Source organism: Marmota marmota, unplaced genomic scaffold (assembly GCF_001458135.2).
Source record: "Marmota marmota marmota unplaced genomic scaffold, marMar, whole genome shotgun sequence".
NCBI classification, from domain to species: Eukaryota; Metazoa; Chordata; class Mammalia; order Rodentia; family Sciuridae; genus Marmota; species Marmota marmota.
Window position 1 is genome coordinate 1,049,972 of NW_025999982.1, and position 22,428 is coordinate 1,072,399.

At 36.9% G+C, this 22,428-nt stretch overlaps 1 pseudogene; it reads left to right on the plus strand.

Annotated features, from left to right (window-relative positions):
• Positions 1 to 11,630: 11,630 nt before the first annotated feature.
• On the plus strand, positions 11,631 to 13,034 carry LOC125617518 (annotated as a pseudogene).
• The last annotated feature ends 9,394 nt before the right edge of the window (positions 13,035 to 22,428 follow it).

The window sequence follows — 22,428 nt, forward strand, 5'->3', positions numbered from 1 at the left end:
GTGAGATGGTATCTTAGGGTGGTTTTGATTTGCATTTCTCTGACTGCTAGAGATGGTGAACATTTTTTCATGTACTTATTGATTGATTGTATGTCTTCCTCTGAGAAGTGTCTGTTCAGGTCTTTGGCCCATTTGTTGATTGGGTTATTTGTTATCTTATTGTTTAATTTTTTGAGTTCTTTGTATACTCTGGATATTAGGGCTCTATCTGAAGTGTGAGGAGTAAAAATTTGTTCCCATGATGTAGGCTCCCTATTTACCTCTCTTATTGTTTCTCTTGCTGAGAAAAATCTTTTTAGTTTGAGTAAGTCCCATTTGTTGATTCTTGTTTGTAACTCTTGTGCTATGGGTGTCCTATTAAGGAATTTGGAGCCCGACCACACAGTATATTGATTTGAGCCAACTTTTTCATCTATCAGATGCAGAGTCTCTGTTTTGATTTAATTCTTGTGCTATAGGAGTCTTATTAAGGAAGTTGGGGCCTAATCCCACATGATGAAGATTGGGGCCTAATTTTTCTTCTGTTAGATACAGAGTCTCTGGTTTCATTCCTAGGTCCTTGATCCATTTTGAGTTAAGTTTTTTTCATGGTGAGAGGTAGGGGTTTAATTTCATTTTGTTGCATATGGATTTCCAGTTGTCTCAGCACCATTTGTTGAAGATGCTATCTTCAGTGCATGTTTTTTGGCACCTTTGTCTAATATAAGGTGATTGTAATTTTGTGGATTAGTCTCTGTGTCCTCTATTCTGGTCTACTAGCTTGATTTTGGTGTCAATACCATGCTGTTTTTTTGTTACTATTGATCTGTAGTATAGTTTAAGGTCTGGTATAGCAATACCACCTGCTTTTCTCTTCTTGCTTATAATTGATTTAGCTATCCTGGGTATCTTATTTTTCCAGATGAATTTCATGATTGCCTTTTCTATTTCTATGAGGAATGCCATTGGGATTTGGATCAGAATTGCATTAAGCCTGTATAGTGTTTTTGGTAGTATGGTCATTTTGATAAGTTAATTCTGCCTATACATGGGCAAGGTAGATCTTTCAATCTTCTAAGATCTTCTTTGATTTCTCTCTTTAGGCTTCTGTAGTTTTCACTGTACAGATCTTTCACCTCTTTTGTTAAGTTGATTCCCAAGTATCTTTTTTTTATTTTTTTTTGAGGATATTGTGAATGGGGTAGTTTTTCTCATTTGCCTCTCAGAGACTTTGTCACTGACATACAGAAATGTGTTTGATTTATGGGTGTTGATTTTATATCCTGCTACTCTGCTGAATTCATTTACTAGTTCTAGAAGTTTTCTGTTGGAGTTTTTTGGGTCCTGTAGGTATAGAACCATATCATCAGCAAATAGTGCTAGTTTATGTTCTTCTTTTCCTATACTTATTCCTTTAATTTCTTTCATCTGTCTAATTGCTCTGGTCAGTGTTTCAAGAACTATATTGAATAGAAGTGGTGAAAGAGGGCATCCATGTCTTGTTCCAGATTTTAGAGGGAATGCCTTCAATTTTTCTCTGTTTAGAATGATGTTGGCCTGAGGCTTAGCGTAGATAGCCTTTAGCATGATGAGACATGTTCCTGTTATTCCTAGTTTTTCTAGTATTTTGAACATAAAGTGGTGTTTGTATTTTGCCAAATGCTTTTTATGCATCTATCAAGATGATCATATGATTCTTATCTTTAAGTCTATTGATGTAATGAATTGCATTTATTGATTTCCATATGTTGAAATAATCTTGCATCCCTGGGATGAATCCCACTTGATCATGGTGCACAATCTTTTTGATATGTTTTTCTATATAATTTGACATAATTTTATTGAGGATGTTCACATCTATGTTCATTAGAAATGTTGTTCTGAAGTATTCTTTCTTTGAAGTGTCTTTGTCTGGTTTTGGAATCAGGGTGATATTGGCCTCATAGAATGAGTTTGGAAGTACTCTCTCTTTTTTGATTTCCTGAAATAAATTGAAGAGTATTGGTATTAGTTCTTCTTTGAAGGTCTGATAGAACTCAGCTATGTATCCATCTGGTCCTGGGCTTTTCTTGGTTGGTAGTCTTTTGATGGCTTCTTCTATTTTCTCACTTGATATTGGTCTGTTTATGTTGTATATATCTTCCTGACTCAATCTGGGCAGATCATATGACTTAATAAATTTATTGATGCCTTCACTGTCTTCTATTATATTAGAGTATAAGGTTTCAAAATAATTTCTAATTATTCTCTGTATTTCTGTAGTGTCTGTTGTGACATTGCCTTTTTCATCACATATGCTGGTGATTTGAGTTCTCCCTCTCCTTCTCTTTGTTAGCATGGCTAAGGATCTGTCAATTTTATTTATTTTTTCAAAGAACCAACTTAATTTTGTCAATTTTTTCAATTGTTTCTTTTATTTTGATTTCATTTCAGCTCTGATTTTAATTATTTCTTACCGTCTACTGCTTTTGCTGCTGATGTTTTCTTCTTTTTCTAGGGCTTTGAGATATATTGTGAGGTCATTTATTTGTTGACTTTTTCTTCTTTTAAGAAATGAACTTCATGCAGTGAATTTTCTCCTTAGTACTGTTTCCATAGTGTCCCAGAGATTTATTTATGTTGTGTCTGTGTTCTCATTTACCTCTAAATTTTTTTTATTCTCCTCCTTGATGTCTTATGTAACCCATTGTTCATTCAGTAGCATATTGCACTGTCTCCATGTGATGCAGAAATTTTATTCTTTATTTTATCTTTGGTTTCCAACTTCATTCCATTATGATCTGATAAAATGCATGGTAGTATCTCTACTCCTTGGTATTTGCTAAGAGTTGCCCTGTGGCATAATATATGGTCTACTTTTGAGAAGGATCCATGTGGTGCTGAGAAGAAAGTGTTTCTGCTTGATGCTGGTTGATATTTTTCTATATATGTCAGTTAAGTCTAAGTTATTAATTGTGTTATTGATCTCTATAGTTTCTTCATTCAACTTTTGTTTGGAAGATCTGTCCAGTGGTGTGAGAGGTATGTTAAAAGCATACAAGATTATTGTGTTTTGGTCAATTCGACTCTTGAACTTGAGAAGAGTTTGTTTGATGAACATAGATGCACCATTGTTTAGAGCAATATATTTATGTTTGTCATGTCTTGTTGGTGTATGATTCCCTTAAGCAGTATGTAATGTCCATCTTTACCCCTTTTGATTAACTTTGGCTTAAAGTCTGTTTTATTTGATATGAATATGGAGATTCCTGCTTGCTTCTGCAGTCCATGTGAGTGGTATCATTTTTCCAAGCCTTTCACCTTCAGTCTGTGTATGTCCTTTACTATCAGATGAGTTTCCTGGAGGCAGAATATTGTTGGATATTTTTTTTAATACAATCTGCTAGCCTATGTCTTTTGATTGGTGAGTTTAAGCCATTAACATTTAGAGTTACTATTGAGACATGGTTTGTTTTTCCAGCCATATTTGCTTATTTTTGTTATTTTACCTGAATTGTTTTCTTCTTTGATTAGTTTTTCCTTTAGGTTACTACCTCTCCTCTGCTGATTTTCATTGTTGTTTTTCATTTCCCCTTCATGAAATATTTTGCCAAGGATGTTTTACAGTGCCAGGTTTTTAGCTGTAATTTCTTTTAACTTTTGTTTATTGTGAAAAGTTTTTATTTCATCTTGAAATCTGAAGCTTAGATTTACTGGATACAAGATTCTTGGTCGGCACCCATTATCTTTCAGAGTTTGCTATATCTTGTTCCAAGATCTTTTAATCTTCAGGATCTGTATTGAAAATCTGACTTTATCCTAATTGGTTTACCCCTATATGTAATCTGTTTCCCTTCTCTTGTGGCTTTTAAAATTCTCTCCTTATTCTGTATAATACAGAAGTTGGGCATTTTCATTATAATGTGTCTTGGTGTGGATCTGTTTTGATTTTGCACATTTGTCATCCTGTAGGCTTCTTGGATTTGGATTTCCACTTCATTCTTCATGTATGAAAAGTTTTCTGATATTATTTCATATAACAGATTGCTCATTTCTTTGGCTTGGACCTCTATGCTTTCCTCTATCTCAATAACTCTTAAATTTTGTCTTTTTATGCTATCCCTTATTTCTTCAGTGTTCTGCGTGTGGTTTCTTGTTATTTTCACTGTACTGTCTGTATTCTTTTCAAGATGTTATACTCTTTCTTCGATGTCTGATGTCCTGTCTTCTAAGTGGTCTACTCTGCTTGTAATGCTCTCATTTGAATTTTTAATTTGGTTTATTATTTCTTATATTTCAAGCATTTCTGTTTGGTTTTTGGTATAACCTCTATCTCCCTGTAGAGGTGACCTTTTGCTTCTTGGATCTGTTTATGTAGCTCATTGGCAAAGTGATCTTTCATTGTTTGTATTTGTTATGTAATGTATTCTTTAAGATTCCAAATCATCTGATTCATGTATATCCTGAAATCTTTCTCTGTCATTTTTTCTGCTGTAGCTGTTAATTCTTTTGTGTTGTCTTAAATTATTTGTGGTACTTTCTTCCCTTGTCTTTTCATGTTGCTTGTGCTTCTTTCCAGCTCTGTGGGACTGGAGTGTTTTTGTTTGTATTCTATAGACTTGTAGTGCTCTTGTGTAGTTCCAAGATCCCTCCTTTGTGGGGAAGGACAATGTTGACAGATCGCAATATCAACAGCACATCACCTATGAACAAATTATTGTTATTAAGACATTTATAGTTAGTCTCAATTTCTAGAAATTTTGGATTCAATTATTATTTAAAATATAATCCGTAGTTTTATAAAAGTTGTACAGTTTCTGGTGGCATACAGAGAACTGGGGGTTGGGCATATGACGTTATATTAAGAGGGAAAGATATGAGGGTATGGGATTAATATAATGTACGAAATTTGGAGGAGAACTCTAATGAAGAGGGTTTGTAGCAGGGGAATAGTCCAAGGGTAGACACTTATGTGGGAGCACAGTAGAATGCATAAAAACAAACACATATATGTATTTAGAAAATTACAAGAAGTAAAAATAATAAAAATTATTAGGTTGAAAGAGGAAGACAGAAGGAAGAAAAATAAAAAGGACAGAAGGAAAGAGGAGAGAGAGAGAGAGAGAAAGAGAGAGAGAGAGAAGGGGGTGCTTATGCAATTCCTGTATATTATATTATTCTGGTGACTCAGTTCTTAAAGTTCTATTTCATGCAAAGTTCTTGGTTTCACATATGTGGAGGTTGTGAGGACCAGAGTAGGAAAGGTAGAGGAGAAAGAAAGAGGGTAAAATGGAAGAGAAGAAAACAAACAAACATAAAACAAAAAAGAAAATACAAACAAACAAACAAACAAAAATACTCTTAGAATTCTGTTTTCTTCTCTTTTCTTCCAGTAGTTGGAGTTGTCTATTCCAATCTTGAGTCTCTGCCCTCACGGTGGTATTGGTAACCAGTGTGAGAAGACTTGAGCTCTCCCTCCCTTGCCTGGAGCTTCCCTAATCTTGGTTTCTCTGAGTTGCTCCCAGTTTTTAGACACCTCCCCTCTATTGCTTATCAGGTCTCAACTGTAGGACTTCTTGCTCTTCGCCCTTGGTTTGTACCAGGTGGGCAGAGCCCTGGTGGCACTGCACACCTGTTCAACTGAGAGCTGTTTTTGTGTTGGAAAGTAACTGTGCCAAATTATCACAGCTGGGGGGAGGGAGAGTTGGAAACCAGATACCTTTTCAGTTGCAAATCCATCCACACTGGTAGCCATGCCCACCAAAAGATGGCGAGAAATATTTTCCAAGATGAAGCCATGTCTGTTTCCTGCATAGGGGTGTCTGGTGGGGGGAGCTGGGAAGTCCTTGTGCTGTTGCTAGAATGTGGTCTGGTGGCCTGCATTGGAGCAGAGTGTAGTCTGAAATTCTGTAGCTCTGCAGAGGTGTTGATTTGGTGTTTCTACTTCACTGCTTGAGAGATGCGCATGTGCTCAAACTGCGGGATTTGGGATCGGAGTCTGGAGTCTTACCGGAAGACAGAGTGTCTGAGTTCTGTGTGGTGTTCGCAGCTCTGGTGGATTCTGTGAAAATCCACTGTATGGGGTCCTGTCACACACTCTGAGATGTTGTATTCTGTCAAGGCTAGACCCTATGGAGAAGCTACCTGAGTGCTTTCTTGGATTCATGCACACAGCAGCCAGAAACGGTATCTCTTCACTACACCATTTTGGATCCTCCTTGTTCCAATATATAGAGGGAATGCCTTCAATTTTTCTCCATTTAGAATGATGTTGGCCTGGGACTTAGCATAGGTAGCCTTTATGATGTTGAGATATGTTTCTGTTATCCCTAGTTTTTATAGAGTTTTTGAACATAAAGGGGTTCTGTATTTTGTCAAATGCTTTTTCTATGTTATGGAGATGATTCTTTAAGTCTATTGATCTAATTAATTACATTTATTGATTTTTGTATGTTTAACCAACCTTGTACTCGTGGGATGAATCCCACTTGATCATGGTGCATGATCTTTTTGATATGTTTTTGTATTTGATTTGCCAGAATTTTATTGAGAATTTTTGAATCTATGTTTATTAGAGATATTGGTCAAAAATTTTCTTTTTTTGATGTGTCTTTGCTTGGTTTTGGAATCAGAGTGATATGTCTTTTTTTATAAGATGAGTTGAAGAGTGAGTTTGGAAATGCTGCCTTTTTTATTTCTGAAATAAATTGAAGAGTATTGGTATGAGTTCTTCTTTAAAAGTCTTGTAGGACTTGACTGTGTATCTAGTCCTAGGCTTTTCATGGTTGGTAGACTTTTGATGGCATCTGCTTTTTGTCACTTGAAATTGATTTGTTTAAATTGTATATATCATCCTGAATTAATTTGGGCAAATTATATGAATCTAGAAATTTTTCAATGCCTTTGATAGTTTCTATTATATTGGAATACAAGTTTTCAAAATAATTTCTGATTTTCTTCTGTATTTATATAGTGTTTGTTGTGATATTTACTTTTTCATCATGTATGTTAGTGATTTGAATAATCTCTCTTCTCTTTGTTAGCATGGATAAGGGTCTGTCAATTTTATTTATTTTTTCAAAGAACCCACTTTTTGTTCTGTCAATTTTTTCAATTGTTTCTTTTGTTTCAATTTTATTGCTTTCAGCTCTGATTTTAATTATTTCCTGTCTTCTGCTGATTTTGGTGTTGATTTGTTGTTCCTTTTCTAGGCCTTTGAGATGTAATGTTAAGTCATTTGTTGTTGACATTTTATTCTTTTAAGGAATGAACTACATGCAATGAGTTTTCCTTTTAGAACTGCTTTCATAGTGTCCCAGAGATTTTGATATGTTGTATCTGTTGTAATTCACCTCTAAATGTTTTTTATATCTCCTTCATGATGTCTTCTGTAACCCATTGTTCATTCATTAGCATATTATTTATTCTCTAGGTGTTGGATTGGATCTACCTTGCTCTTGGATAGGCAGAATTAATATTATCAAAATGACCAGATCTGTTGTAATTTTGTACATTTGATGTCTTGTAAGCCTCTTGTATTTGGTTTTCCAATTCATTCTTCATGCTTGGAAAATTTTCTGATATAATCTCATTAAAGAGATTGTGCATTCCTTCAGTTTGAAACTCTGTTCCTTCCTCTATCCCAATAATTCTTATATTTGGTCTTTTGATGATGTTCCATGATTCTTGGATGTTCTGTTCATGGTTCCTAAGTTTCTTTACTGTGTGATCAACTTTATTTTCCAGATTGTATACTTTGTCTTCATTATCTGATGTTCTTTCTTCCAAGTGATCTAGTCTGTTGGTTATGCTTTCTATTGAGTTTTTTATTTGATTTATTGTATCCTTCATTTCAAGGATTTCTGACTGTTTTTTTTTCATGGTCTCTATATCTCTCTTGAAGTAATCTTTTGCCACCTGTATTTGCTCTCTTATCTCATTGTTGGAGTGATCAATTTTTGCCTGTGCTTGCTCATTTAGGTCATTCTGTATTTCACAGATCATTTTAATTATGAACCTTTTGAACTTCTTCTCTGACATTTCATGAACTTTGCTGTCCATGGGTTCTGTTATTATAGTATCCTGGTTTGTTTTGGGCACCTTCCTCCCTTGTTTTTTCATGTTGTCTTATGTGTCTTCCTTTCTTGCAGTGTGGATCTGAGATATTATAGTTTCTCCCCTATATACCTGTGAAGATTGTCTTATCTTACCTTGATATTGGGCTTCCAGATCCTGCTGGTGTCCCTAAGTGAATGCAACTACATCCTGGATCTGAGTCCTGCATATGTTGGAGTGGGTGGATATAGGCCACTGGACTTGACCCCCCAAGGTCTTCTGCCACTCAGAAGGGGCAGTCCTGCACATAAAGCTGGGCTCTGCCAGTGTCTGCCCCACCTGTGGAGGGGTGGACTGGGCCTACTGAGAGCCTGGATCCCTTGTGGACTGGTGTGGGCAGTCTGGGGTGGCTCTCGGTTCCCATGGTAGTCCACTGGTTAGAAGGGGTAGTTCTGCACCAGAGGCTCAGCTCTGGTGAGTGTATGCCCCACCAGGAAAGGCATGGACCAGGCATGCTATGCCTTTGGGCCCCACAGATGCTGGTGTGGGTGTATCTGGGCCTCTGGACTTTATCCCCCATGGTAGTCTACTCACAGTCAGTTCTTTATAAGGAATTGGAGGTCTTGGAAATTTTGATAACATCAATTAAATCTCTTGATAACCCAGTTTTCAGGATACTTGTGTGTCTGTGCCTTGAGAAAAGCATTATTTGGTAGTTAAATATGAACAGTGACCTTTCAGATTTATATCCAGTGTTTTGATCCTGAGGTATTAAGCTTTTGGGCTTAGTCTTCATGGGAAAGCTGCAGCAGGATGTGTGAGGTATGTGTGTGTGTGTAAAAAAAAATACAGCAGCAGAATGTTTTCACATAGCTTTTCCCTTCTTCCTTCCACATTGCTGTTTTTCAGAAGACTGGCTGCTGACCCTGATGTGTAGAGACTCTGAAAATCCCTGATATGAGATCTGTGTTCTCTCATAGATTGAGGGAAGGAACAGTTCCAAGCCTATGAGTGACTGTGTGCTTCTAGATGTTCCTCCTGTTGCCCTCATGGCTTCTGGCTTCTCCTTATATTCTCTGTGGTGATTCAGATGCTGGCATCACCAACGGTGTTATCTTGGCAGAAGTGATGGTCACAACACTGGTACTGGTTCTCAAGGGTCCTGTCACAAATCTACCCCCCCCTCAAATCAGCCTCTAGCTCTTTCTCCTGTTTGAGGATGTGGGCTTGAGTTATAAGACTCATATTGCAGAAGGCTTATCCCCTCCTCATCTCAGGCAACTCTGTGGCTGTGAGGTGGTGGGTGGCTGTTTGCTTTTTATTCGGGCACGGGAGGACTTTGCATGATTGATAACTCTCTCAACAGGGCCTGTCACTCTGGATCCAGACTCTGCTCACCACAGGCTTTCTGTCTCATGAAAAGATGCATGTGACCTGGAAGGAACCCTGTGTGTACCCTGATGAGAAATGCAGTGTGTTGGGTCTTGAGGGCATCACATCAGGAAGATGTTACTGGGAAGTGGTGATAGAGAAAGGGTGGTTCAGCAGGTGGACTCTGGGAGTCTGTAGGAAAGATGTGAAAAGAATAGGCTGGCACGAGGAATTACCAGATAGGGGGTTTTAGGTCATGGGGAAGTTTGACGATATATATTGGGCCTGGACTGATCCTGTGACTTGGTTATCTCCTAGGCAGGATCCCTGCAGGGTGGGGGTTTTCCTGGACTACAGTGAAGGGGATGCCTCCTTCTATAACTTGATGGATGGTTTTCATATTTTCTCTTTCCCTCCAGTTTCCTTTTGTGGAGCTCTCTTTCTATACTTCATGTTTATGTATGGAACTGTGTCCGTGACAATTTGCTCTACAGAGAATGGGTTTGAGGGGCTCCCTGTACACCTTAACAATTCATTTCCTTTGGAGGCTATCCTGAGCACCTCAATGGAGGGGTTCAACTTTGGCTATGGTGTTGATGGTGCTTCCCCAAAGGCTGAATCTTCATTACTTCCCTGAAACTTTCAGGTTTTGTTCCCACAGGTTCCCTTGCTGTCCTTGATCCCCCACTGTGGCCCTTCCTTTGGCTACAGACTCCCTGTGGCAAAATCTCCTGAGATGATACGTGGAAGGCTCAGCGGGCTTGTCCTCCTGCTCTGTGTTCAGACTTCATATGTGTGGTTATGAGAGTTCTATTCATATCTTATGTTCAGATAGCAGAAGAAAAAATTTGACTGTTTTGGAACTGGTTTAGGGAATGTGGAATTTAACTATGAGGAGCCATCCATATTTTTTGTTAAAATGTATGTAAGACAGGTGTGGCACCACATACCTGTGGTCCTACCTACTGGGGAGGCGAAGGCAGGAGGATCATTTTTAGCCCATAAGTTTGAGACCAGCTTGGGCAGCATAGTGATACCCTATCTCAAGAAAAAAATCAAGCAAATGGGACACCACATTACTGGACTTGAATGTTTGTAGAGGAACCTTGAGGTTGAGAATGGTCACTTGTTCTATTTTTGCAGATGATAGAAAGTTTATCATCCAGAAATTTCCAGAGAAATGAATAATGTGTTAGTCACCTTTTTTTTACTGTGTGAGAAAATCAACCTAAAGGAGGAGAAATTTATTATCCTCACAGTCTAAAGGTTTCAGTTCATAGTCACCTGGCTCCATTCTTTCTGAGGGAGAATGTCATGTGATGACAGGGAAAAGGTGATGGAGTGAGTGGCTCACCTCATGGAAGATAGAAGGCAAGGGTAGGTTGAGGCAAGACCAAGAGAAACAGGGTGCCTGGAACAAGAAATAGTCTTCAAGGACACAGCCAAGTTACCTACTTCCTTCCTGTTTCCTAGTCCCCACCTCCTCAAATTTCTTCCATCTCCTAAAAGGGCCACCAGCTGGGGACCAAGCTTTTAACACATGATCCTTTGGAGAATATTTTAGTTCCACACTCCAATGAATAATGGAGTTTTAAGAGAAGAGTCCAACATTCTATGTTATCTGCTTCCTATTCTGGGATGAATAAAACATTCATATTATTCCATAACAATGTAAACTTCTGGTACCATTGAGAATGTTTTCATATGTTAATCCAGGGAATTAAAGATAAGACAATAGATCCCCACCTTAAAAAAAGCTATTAGTATATGTTCATTGTACAAAATATTGGATTTTATTTTGTTAATTCCTTGCATGCATATAATGTACCTTGATCGTATCCACCCTTCCTGCTACCCTCTTTGACTTTTCTCTCCATTTCCCTTTTGTGTCAATACTGCAACTGTGAAAAGAGAAGTATTACTCGAGTTAACATAAATAAAAAAGAAAATTTTCAGATGCAAGATAAATGACAGCAAGCTTTGACCATAAGCTTGGAACTTGTGATACTCCTGCCTCAGGGATTACAGACATGGGCCAACATAGAGGGTTTTTTTTTTTTCTACTTACGATGACAGAAATTTCAGAAACAGGTGAGTAACTTGAGGAGTGATCTTGTGATTGTCAGTATGTCATGATTGTCATAAATCATTTGAATAAGGAAAACTTAATATAGACTTATTCATGCCTGAGGCCCATCTTATTCATGCCTGCCTCATCTTCCCTCTCAACTTACCTGTTGAGGGGTGCACTTAACCTGTGAGGTCTCTGATCATTCCTTAATTGAATTATAGGACACCCAGATATATGTAGAGAGTTGGAGAATAACTTGGTGTGGAAAACTCCAAACATTTGGTGTCAGAAGTGTTCTGGAGTGTATTATGAAAGAGGACACCTGGTTAGTTGGAGCATACAGATACCTTTCAACCTTCCAGTGGACCATAGTCCCATCTTCCCCATCGAGTTCTGCACCTCAGTCTCACTGGGGACCCTATCATACATTGTTTCCTTCCTTTGCTACTCTGCCTCATCCCAAGAGGTAGTATCTGCTTTCTATATGCCATTTCTGCATTCTTTGGAGCCTTCTTTTACTTATTTTAGTAGAAAACCACCTATAATTGTTAATTCTTTTTCTTTTTTCGGTGCTAGGGAATAAACCCAGTGCCTCAAGAATGAATAAGTCTATATTAAGTTTTCCTTATTCAAATGATTTATGTGGTTTCTGGACATTGATGGAATCATCTAAACCACAATAACTTAGTACCTGTTAAAGGAGGGTGCTGAATTGCTCACAGCATGTGAGAAAGAGTAACTGAGGCATTAATCAATTTAGTAAAATGGTTAACTCCAACAATAAGGAAAGGAGAAGGAGGAGGATGGAAGCAATAGTGTTCATCTCTTCACTCCAAAATTGTTGTGCCCTCATCTCCCTCTCAGTCTACTTCAGAATTATATCATCTGATTTAGAATGTGATGACATTAATGCAAGATCATGTTGCTCAGAATTTCTTGGCCATGCCATTGTCACCATGTTTTGCTTGTTTCATTTAACTGCTTCATCTTCCCTCTCAACTTACCTGTTGCTACTTGGAATATAGATTGGTTCCTTATGGTGCCAAGTGGCAACATGGGGGTTACAAAATTGAGGTCAAGGAAGCCACACATGAAAGAACCCATGACCAATCTTTGTTTCCACTTGCTTCATTTCCTCATGTATTTTTATAATATGATTTTATCTGTGATCAATGACTGATGCCAAGAAACTGTGGTTGGAGTTAATATACACTACAGTGGCATATGATCAACCCAAACTGAGTCATAGGACATACACAATTTATACAGATCAATTTCAAGCAAGGAATTACATGACAGCATCAAAAGCCTATCAAAAAATAATCCTGAGACCAGACAGATTCACAGCTGAATTGTACAGGACCTACAAGGAAGAATTAATACCAAATACTCCTCAAATTATTCCATGGAATAGAATAGGAAGTAGTCCTTCTGAGCTCACTCTACAAAGTCAGTATCATCCTGATATCAAAACCAGGCTGAGACACATCAAGGAAAGAAAATTTTAGACCAATATCCCTGATGAATATTGAGGCAATAATTCCCAATGAAATTCTGGCAAACTGCATACAAAAGCATATTAAACAAGTAGTGCACCATGATCAAGTGTGGTTTTTTCCAGGGATGCAAAGTTGGTTCAACATATGGAAAACAAAAATATAATTGATCACATCAATAGACTAAAGGATAAGAATCATATGATTTTATCAATTGATACAGAGAAAGCATTTGACAAAATACAGCACCCTTTCATGTTCAAAACACTAGAAAAACTTGGAATAGTAGAAACATAACCTCAACATTGTAAAAGCTATCTATGCTAACCCCAAGGCCAACATCATTCTAAATGGCGAAAATTTGGAAGCATTGTTTCTAAAACCTGGAACAAGACAGGGATGCCCTCTTTCACCACTTCTATTCAATATAGTTCTTGAAAAACTCTGGCCAGAACAATTAGACAGATGAAAGAAATTAAAAGGATACAAATAGAAAAAGAAGAACTCAAATTATTATTTGTAGGTGACATGATTCTATACTTAGAGGGTCTAAAAAACTTCACCAGAAAACATGTGGAATTAATGAATGAATTCAGCAAAGTAGGAGGATATAAAATCAATACCCATAAATCAAATGCATTTCTGTACATCAATGATGAATCCTCTGACAGAGAAATTAGAAAAACTACCCCATTTGCAATGGCCTCAAAAAAATATACAAAATCTTGGGAATGAACTTATCCAAATAGGTGAAAAACCTCTACAATGAAACTTATAGAACACTAAAAAAGAAATTGAAGAAGATCTTAGAAGATGAAAAAATCTCCCATGCTCTTGGATAGGCAAAATTAATATTGTCAAAATGGCCACACTACCCAAAGCACTATACAGATTCAATGTGATTCCAATCAAAATCCCAATATCATTCCTTATAGAAATAGAAAAAGCAATTATGAAATTTATTTGGAAAAATAAGATATTCAAATAGCCAAAGCAATCCTTATGAAGAAGAATGAAGCAGGAGGCATCACAATACCAGACCTTAAACTATACTATAAAGCTATAGTATCAAAAACAGCAGGGTATTGGCACCTATATAGACATGTAGACCAATGTTACAGAATAGAGGACACAGAGACAAACCCATTTAAATACAGTTATCTCATACTAGACAATGGCACTGAAAACATACATTGGAGAAAAGATAGCATCTTCAACAAATGGTGCTGGGAGAAATGAAAATCTATATGTAGCAAAATGAAAATAAACCCCCAACTCTCTCCATGCATAAAACTCAACTCAAAGTGGATCAAGAACCTAGGAATTAGTCCAGAGACCCTGCGCCTAATAGAGAAAAAAGTAGGCCCAAATCTTAATCAGGTCAGATTAGGCCCTGACTTCCTTAAAAAAGAGTCCTAAAGCACAATAAATAAAATCAAGAATTAATAAATGGGATGGACTCAAACTAAAAAGCTTCTTCTCAGTAAGAGAAACAATCAATGAGGTGAAGAGAGCCTACGTTTTCAGAGCAAATTTTTGCCATGCACACGTCAGATAGAGCACTAATATCCAGGATTTATAAAGACCAAAAATTTAAATTACAAAAATTAAATTACAAAAAATTAAAACAAACAAACCAAACAATCCAATCAACAAATGGGCTAAGGAACTGAATGGATACTTTTCAGAAGAAGATATACATTCAATCAACAAATATATAAAAAATGTTCAACATTTCTAGTAATTAGAGAAATGGAAATCAAAACTACTCTAAGATTTCATCTCACACCAGTCATAATGGCAGTTATCAAGAAACAGACAATAATAAATGTTGGTGAGGATGTGGGGGGAAAAGGTACACTCATACATTGCTGGTGGGACTGCAAATTGGTGCATCCACTCCACAATAGCTAAACATCTAGCCAACCTAGATGCCCTTCATTGGATGAATGGATAAAAATTAAATGTGGCATATATACACAATTAAATTTTACTCAGCAATAAAAGAGAATATAATCATGGCATTTTCAGGTAAATGGATGGCGTTGGAGAAGTTATTGTTAAATGAAGTTAGCCAATCCCCCCAAAAAACAAATGCCAAATGTTTTCACTGATATAAAGAGGCTGACTCATAGTGGGGTAGAAAGGGGGAGCATGGAAGGATCAAATGAATTCTAGATAGGGGAGAGGTGTGGGAGAGAAAGAGAGGAGTCAGGGGATTAGCAAGGATGGTGGAATGTGATGAACATCATTATCCAAAGTAAATGTATGTGGTATATATGTGTAATAAGAATTGAAATGCAAAAAAAAAAAACAATGTACATGTATAAAGACATGAATTGGCATGAACATAGTTTTATACAAAGATATGAAAAATTGTGCTCTATATGTGTAATAAGAAGTGTGTATTTAAAAAATAAAATCAATTAAATAAAAAAAAAATTGGTGCAACCAATCTGGAAAGCAGTATGGAGATTACTTACAAAACTTAGAATGGAACCACCATTTGACCCACTCCTTTGTCTATACCCAAAGGACATAGTAACACAGCCACATCATGTTCATGGCAGCTCAAATCACAATAGCTCAATTGTGGAAGCAACCTAGATGCCCGTCAATAGATGAATGGATGAATAAACTATGGTATATATACACAATGGACTATTACTCAGCATTAGAAGAGAATAAAATCATGGCATCTGCAGGTAAATGGATGGAATTGAACAATATCATGCTAAGCGAAATAAGCCAATTCCAAAAATCCAAAGGCCGAATGTTCTCTCTGATAAGTGGATGCTGATCCAAAATGGGGAGGGAGAGGCATGGGGAAAATGGAGGAAATTTGATTGGGTAAAGAGGAGGGAGGGTGGAGAAGGACCATGGGGGCAGGAAAGATGGTGAAATGAGATGGAAATCATTACCCTAGGTACATGTAAGACTGCACATAGGGTGTGAGGCTACATGGTGTACAGCAGAGAAATGAAAATTTGTGCTGCAATGTGTATAATGAGTGAAAATGAATTTTGCTGTCATATGTACCTAATTAAAAAAGATACACTACAGTGAACAATTTTGGAGCCAGTGTCTACTTACATCATCCTGAGAACCATGACCATAGCAGTATATAATTTTGTATTTGAACAAGATAGTATTTTTACCATATAAAGTATTTAAAAAACAACAGAAGAATATTACTTGTCATATCCTTCCTTCCATTTAGCCTGTACATTTATGAACTATGTTATTTTTGAAGGAGCTACAGGCACACTTTTTTTGAAACAGAAAAGATGGTATGCAGATAACATGATTTTATCCATACAAAATATAAACACATCTTTTTAAAAAGTGGACCAGCTTCCTAATTCCAGAGAGAGGGCTTAACATCCTCACTATTGGTAAAGTTTGTTAACATTATTTTGATTTATAAGTTACCTAGGTATACATATTGCAATGAGTTTCTCTTGGAAAGTTATACTAATCAAGGTTGTAAAGTACTTTTATGAGCTTTTTAATTTTGTTTAAAGGGAAATGTTTGATTATATAGAAGGAAGACATTTTTCCTGGCTACATTTATTACATCCAAATCCATGGTGTAGATCCTTGAAATCCTACTCTCTTTGTTGTACAGCAGAACTCACTTCTCCAAAAGATTTTGATGAGTCTCTACAGGCTCAGGTTCTGCAAAGCCCCCCAGATTTCATAAGAGAGTGTGAACTTAACCCTCAGGCTAGCTCCATTTCACTGTCCACATCAAATGGCTGCTGTAGGGCCTTTTTTGAGCAGTTCTACTCAGTCTCTGGTTGTTTTTGTCATCATGTATTCCTATCTTAGTACTACCTCAATATTATTCATGGTACCCATTCTTTATGTTGTCAAGGAAAATTATTTAAAACATAATAACATTAAAGAGTTGGGTTTTATGTCCTTTCAGTGTCATACAGGAGCATTAATAGGCTAATACAAAGATTATGTATTACTTGTGATATGTGTATGTGTGTGTTTGTGTTTGTACATATATTTTCTTTATCTATCCATCCATCCATGGACACCTAGGTTGATTTCATATCTTGGCAATTGTGAATAGAGCCGTGATGACCATGGGAGTACAGACATCTCTTTGCCACACTGATTTCCTTTCCTTTGGATATATTACTAGTCATGGGATGGCTGGACCATATCATCTTTAATTTAAGTTATATTTCTTGTTGCACAATAAGCATCCTATTCCTTAAAATTCTCTGTGAATCAGCCTAGAGTAATACCAATTCTAATACTGATTAATTAATTAATTAAGTTCTTTGATTTCTATACTTGTCCCAGAATCTTATTTATTTATTTACTATGTTAGTATCAGAAAAGATTTATAAAAAATTTCTTGCCCCTAACTGGTGTAGTATGTGATACTGAGCTAGCATTTATTAAAACTGGAGGGAGAAAGAAAAAAAAGAAAAACATCTGAATGAGTGAATGTGTTTTGTTTGAAAAATAAAATACACACACACACACACACACACACATAGAATTTTCTTTTTCCACATTTTTTATTTGTGCATTATAATTATACATAACATTAGAAGTCATTGTTACATATTCATAATTGCGTGTAATATAATATTTGGTCAGTATTGCTTCTCAGTAAGAAAGATATTTATGACTGTGGAAACTATACAGTATTTTATTGCTTTCAATAGATTGATTCTATAAAAATTTATGTTAGTTGTAAGTAGAAAATTTTTATATTAGGTGATTTTTATGATAAACACCTTACAAAATATCTTTCTATTAATTTGGAAATATCAAACATTGAAATATAAGTTGCAACATACCCAAATATTTTTTTTTTACCCTGAAGAAGTGACAGGAAGAGTAAAGAGAGGAAGAGACTTTTCTGGATCACCCCCACAGTTGTGGAACTCAGATCCTCTATTCTAACTCGAAAGCTTCTCATCTCATAACCGTGGACCCCCTTCTCATTCCCTTACCTTGGTCTTCCCCACAGCTGAGTACCTTCCAGTTTCCACTTCATCACAAAATCCTTGGCTAATGTTTTCTTTGCCTCATTCTCTGTATGATCCTTTGTTTTTTGTCTGTCACCTTTTCCACTCACCTTTCTTACTCTCTCTGCCTCAGTGAGGAGGACATCTGATGGGAAGCAGAGTTCTTTACCAGAGGGAGAGGGACTCTCAGAAAGGCCAAGGGAAGTTTGAGAGAGTTAGTTTCTGTCCTCAAGAGTCATCCTCCCCAAATGGCTTTTGTTTTCCTTCTTTGGCACCTCCCATGTGTCCTCCCACCACACAAAGCTCTGGAGAAAAATCTCCAGTCTCTTGGGGGAGGCCCAGAGCAGACATCTGATCATTAGTTCTGAGGGAGTTCATAAATCTTTCACTTCCACTGGATCCTTTATTTTTTTCCTTCTTTCTTTCCTCTGTTGTTCTTTTTTAATTGATTTTATTTTTTTAAATACACGACAGTGGAATGCATATGGAGCACAATTATTCATATCTTTTATAAAGTATGTTTATGCCAATTCATGTCTTTATACACATACTTTGTTTTTTTGTGTTACAATTCTTATTCCACATATATAGCAAATTTTTCATATCTCTGTTTGTATATAAAGTATGCTGATACCCAATTTGTGTCTTCATACATGTACTTTGGATAATAATGTCCATCACATTCCACCATCCTTGATAATCCTCTGCCCCCTCCCTTTCCCTCCCACCCCTGTTCCCTATCTACAATGCATCTATTGCTCCCATGTTCCCCTTCCTTACCCCACTATGAGTCAGCCTCCTTATATCAGAGAAAACATTCAGCATTTGTATTTTTGGGATTGGCTAACATCATTTAGCATTATATTCTCTAATGCCATCCATTTACCTGTAAATTCTATGATTTTATTCTCTTTTATTGCTGAGTAATATTCCATTATGTATATATGCCACATTTTTTTTTAAATCCATTTGTCCACTGAAGGGCATCTAGGTTGGCTCCACAGTTTAGCTATTGTGAATTGTGTGGCTATAAACATTGATGTGGCTGTGTCTCTGTAGTATGCTGTTTTTAGGTCCTTTGGGTATAGATTGAGAAAAGGGATAGCTGTGTAAAATGGTGGTTCCATTCCCAGATTTCCAAGGAATTTCCATACTGCTTTCCATATTGGCTGCACCAATTTGCAATCCCACCAGCAATGTATGAGTGTACCTTTTCCCCCACATCCTTGCCAACACTTATTGTTGTTTCCTCTATTGTTCTACATTGACTAGCCACATGACCATTCCAATAGGGTCAGAGGTTTGCTGTAATAATCCTATGATGATCCAGACTATTTCCCATGTCCATCATTCACTCCAGTACCAGCAGGATACTTTAACAAAGCTTCTCTGAGCTGAGCACCATGAGGAAGCACACCCAGCCCAATTGTTCCTTTATCAACTTACCTCTGAAGGAGCAAGGGCAGCAGAAAGTTAGGTCTCTGCCTCACTTATTCTCATTCCCCCTGGAGATTGCTCCTTTGACCTGGGCTTTGGCATTTTGCCCTGGTCCACACCAGGAAGTGTTACAAAAGATGATCTCACTGGACTCATTGTTGAGTGTATTGTGGGGATTTTGCTTGCTTTATTAAGTGGTGTGTCATTTTTCTAAGGGATGTCAGGGGTGGGATCTCTTTGGTCTTAGTACCAGGAAACATGGAGTAGTACCCTGCTACTATCATTTGGGTCTCAAATGTCCCAACATTTACATTTAAATATTTTCCTCCCAGCTTGGTGCCAGTGGGAGGTGGTGGAGCCTTTAGGAGGTGGGGCCTAGCAGGAGGTCTTTAGATCATTGTGGGTGTGTGGGTGTTCCCTTGAAGGAGATTTTAGGGACCTTTTCTTTTAGTCTCTTTCACTTCTTGGCCATGAGATGAGAGGTTGTTGGGTTTTTTTTGTTTGTTTGTTTGTTTTTCTTTTTTGACTTGAGACTGCTTGGTTAGAACAACTCAGCAAAATAAAATTCCGGTTTATTATTGGACAACATTGAACATTGTTTCACACATACATCAAACAGGCCAAAAAATAAAACAACAACTACATAGACAAAAAAAGGAAAAAAAAGAAACCCTTTTATCTTTGGCCTTTTTAACCATCTCATATAAAACCAACTACTTATAGTACAGCTAAAGTACATATACAAAAAAAGTTACTGGAATGCTCAGAATAACATAGATTTTTTTTGCTGTTGTTGTTTTTGCTTTTTTTTTTTTTACATTTTTTTTCTCCTTTGAGATTATAATGAACATGGTCACATCACAAGTAAAGTCAGAAATAGGACAGAGAACTCTACAAAGGGTGGTTTGTTCATCCGAGATCATTATAAATGGCTGATCCTTAACAATATATACAAAATTATAAAATGTAAATAAAAAATACAAATTTTCCTTTTTCAAAGTACTTTTAAGAAAAAAAGCAGGGCCTTGGAAGTATTGGTTCTGTTTTCCTCCCCTGTTGCAAATTCACGTTGTGGTTTTCTGTGGGTGGTGAAGAGCCCATGTCATCTGCTGGTGGNCACCATGTCAGACGTGGCCGGTGGACACTAGCTCTGAAATCACCGCCAAGTACTTAAAGGAGAAGAAGGAAATTGTGGAGGAGGCAGAGAATGGAAGAGAAAAAGTTGATAGGCAGGTAGAAATATTTTTCTAGTAGGGATGGAACCGAGGGGTGCTTAATCACTGAGGCACATTCCCAGCCCTTTTTATTTTTTATTTTGAGACAGAGTCTTGCTCAGTTGTCTAGATCCTTGCTAAATTGCTGAGTCTGGCCTCCCATTTGTAATCCTCTTGTCTCAGCCTCCTGAGCTGCTGGATTTATATGTGTGTTCCATTGTGATCAGCTTTTTCTTTTTCTTGAATGCACTGATCTTTAGTTTCCAGTTACACAGCTTACATGTGTGTATACCTGAGGAAGCACCCCAGTTGAAGATATGAAGCCTTCCCTCACCCCAGGAGGCACCCTGCTACCTCTTCTTGTCTTAACTACCTCCTCAGCCTGCCAGAGAGCTCCTCATATGACTCTGTCACCACAGCTTCCATCTGTCTATTCTTTAACTTCACATATTTGGAATCCTACAGCATGTGGCATTTTATGTCTGGTTTCCTATAGTGACTGGTCAGAGCCTCATGCTTTAGGACTGGAAGGTGTGGTCATTCAGATTGGCTTCCCACAAACAAACTTCAAGAAATCATGGCATAACAATATGAAAGTTTTCTTGAGAAACATTTAGTTAGTTCAAATAAATTTATACTTTGAATTATAGACTCTCACATTTGGAAGGAACCATAAAATTTATTTATTCCAAGTACTCAGTTGTTTCCTAAGATACATTCTATTGCATTTTCACTAAATGATCATGAAGGCCTAAACTCTTTTAAGAGCCCCACTTATAATACTTACAATAGCAATAGAATTTGTTACCTTGTACTTTCTACTCACTGGTTTTATTTTCTTGCAGCTGTACCAAACATTCTAATCAATGATGGATGTTCATGTATTTGAAAACAATTCTCACGCTTTTTCCCCAGGTGAATTGGTGAATTGTGCAACTTCCTGTTTTACTAGAGTTTTTCTTCTCCAAAAGGCATTTTAGTTTATGCACATCTCATGACAGAACTAAATATAACATTCAGGATATGTTAGGTTAACAATCACAGAATTAAAAGTAAAATCTGTAGCTTGGCATGGTGGAGCATGCCTATAATTCCAGTGACTTGGGAGCTGAGGCAGGAGCAGTGCAAGTTAGAGTCCTGACTCAGCAACTTAATGAGGTCCTAAGAAACTGAGTGAGACCCTGTCTCAAAAGAAAAAATAAAAATGGCTAGGGAGTAGCTCAGTGGTAATGTACTCCCATCTGTGGGTTCAGTCCCAAGTACAAAAAATAAAAGTCCTAAAACTTTATTTTTAAAAAGGACTAAAATTAATTTTTTTGAAGACACATTCCATAGCACCTGCTTGTATTTCTGTATACTGTCTGCTTAACTTTCTTTTCCTATTTTTTTTTCCTTTGGAAAGTGTTCTTTACAAATTGATCAGTTACCTCCAACTACAGTGATCATTTTCAGGCCTTAATTCCCTTGAAGTCTTGGCTATTCTGTAATCATTCTTTCATTCTTGAAATTCTCATCTTTCTTAATTATTGGAACATTCCAATAATTAAGATATAAGGTTTTTCTTATATCTTCTCATCCTTCTGTTAACTTTCTCCTTCAATCTGCTACATATTACTAATTTCAGTTCTTGGACTTTTGCTTTTGCTGGCCCTGTATACATTCTCTTTTGGAGAGGTTATTTCATTTACTTATATGACTTTCATTGTTATCTCTACTTGACTAACTGTAGATATCTCTCGAATGACAAATGTTACTGTTCTTTGCCCATGAAGCTACTATCCCTTTTACTTTCTCATTGCAAAATAATTCTGAATTCTTATATTGTCCAT